The following is a 2,269-nucleotide window of genomic DNA, read 5'->3' as shown; positions in this document are numbered from 1 at the left end:
GATTCGTTGATCCTACAATAAGCACCTAACTCTTACGATGACCTCAAGGGAATCGATATCCCAAGCAACAAACGTTTCTAACAAAAGGCAACACACGCTTAACCAAGCTCTCAACACTTAAACATGAGTTTACAGGTTTTAACATCAAAATAATCTCCGTCTAAAATGAACCCAAGCTAGCTATTTATAGGCCTAAGATAAAAGGGCCCAAAAGTGATCCGAAATGACAAAGGGCGAGCCAAGTGGGATGGGTGATACACCGACCTGGTCGGTGAGTTTCCCTATGAGGTTGTTCAGCTTAGCCACATTCTGGATAAAAGGGCAAGCTGGGGTCATCGCCTAGTGACTTGGGCGATCCGCCGATTGGCTTTGGGTTGCCAAAATGTCCAGCTGCAACTTTCAAGGCGTCGAATCCCTTGTTTGTGTCAATACCATCTCAAGCACCTCCATCTTCATGAATATCCCCTGCAAACTTTGAAGGTCTTGAGCCTGGATTCTTGTAAATGGCCTTGATGTAATCCATTTTACATCATTCTCTCCTTCTTGAAAAGAATTTGTCCTCAAATTCGATGGATCATCATCAGCAACAGTTGGGAAGGGTGACAGGTCGTACACATTGAAATTGTTGTGTTCTTTGTATTATGGTGGAAGGGAAACCTTGTAGGCATTGTCGTTGAGCTGCTCCAATACTAGAAAGAGTCGATCACCCCTGGCATTAGCTTTGTCTTGCGATGGCTGGTAAATCGCTCATTGTAAAAGTGTACCCACATCAAGTCACCTGGTTCAAACACGATCCTTTTACGGCCATTGTTAGCCCTTTTGGCTACATCTTGGTTCTTTTTTTCTAGGTGCAGCCGCACCTTTTCATGAAGCTTCTTCATGGCTTCAGCTCGCTTACTCCCATCTAGGCTTAACACAACATCTGGAGAAAGAGAAGTGAGATCTAAAGAGGTGAGGGGGTTAAAACCATAAACAACTTCAAATGGAGTCATGCCAATAGTTCTATGAATAACTCAATTATATGCAAATTCAACTAAAGGCAAATGTTCCTCCCACGAGGCCAACTTTCCATGCACTACGGCACAAAGCATAGAACCCAAGATCCTACTTACAACATCCATTTGGCCATCAATTTCTGGGTGACAAGAAGTTGAGAATAAGAACTTAGTACCAAGTCTACCCCACAATTCCTTCCAAAAGTGACTAAGGAATTTTGGATCCTTATCACTTACAATGGTTTGAGGAATTCCATGCAGTTTAACAACATATTCAACAAACAAATATGCTACATTGGAAGCATCATCACATTTATGGCATGGAATGAAATGAGCCATCTTTGAAAATTGATCAACAACAACAAAGATGCTATCTCTACCTCTTTTGGTCCTTGGCAAACCCAAAACGAAGTCCATTGAAATATCAAGCCAAGGTCTTTGAGGAGTGGGGAGTGTGGTATATAACCAATGGGGAAGGAGGCGTGACTTAGCACGTCGACATTCAATACATTGACCACAAATTCGAACAATATCTTTATGCATTTTAGGCCAATAGAATTGTTCCTCAAGAATTCCCATAGTTTTGTTAATACCAAAATGACTCATTATGTAAGATCCCGTAGTTTTTTTCTCTAATCGTGCATAATATATGTGGCGTACTATGGCATGGTTATATGAGGTGTATATGACTTTGTATCGTACATTGGAGATTAAGATTGCAAGTAGGTGGCAATATCAAGGAACTAAACTAAAGTTTTAGGTCAAAGGAACCCCTCAAAAAAAGTTCATGAGAAAAGAAATGGCTCGGGTAGAACTTCGCCCGTTTGAAAGGTTTAACTTGTCCCATACCTTGTGGATAAGCCTATGAGTGTAAAACATGCTAAGAATAGTGTGTTATGAGGTATTATAATAGCACAAGGGTCGTATGTTAAGTTTGGAAGTCAAGAAAATTAGTGAAACTAAAGTAGGCAAAAGTTATCAAAGTTTCTCTAATAATATTTTCTTAACTTTGGGTCAAATGTCTTGGATGTTTTCTCCCAATATACAAAGAGTTAGAAGGCCTATCACCCATTAAAACGAAGACCTACGAGTCTAGTTTTCAACGCACAAAACCCCGTATCTAACCGACATCGGAGTAAAAAGTTATGAGGGTTTTACTACGGACTGTCGGGGCAGAATCCGGGTCGGATCCGGGTCGGGTTAAAAATGTGGTATGTCGGCTTACTCAACGTTTTAAGCCATGAAAACATTTCATTTTACTTCCAAACCAGAAA

Source organism: Solanum tuberosum, unplaced genomic scaffold (genome assembly GCF_000226075.1).
Source record: "Solanum tuberosum cultivar DM 1-3 516 R44 unplaced genomic scaffold, SolTub_3.0 scf00014, whole genome shotgun sequence".
NCBI classification, from domain to species: Eukaryota; Viridiplantae; Streptophyta; class Magnoliopsida; order Solanales; family Solanaceae; genus Solanum; species Solanum tuberosum.
Note: the sequence above shows the minus strand (reverse complement) of the source record.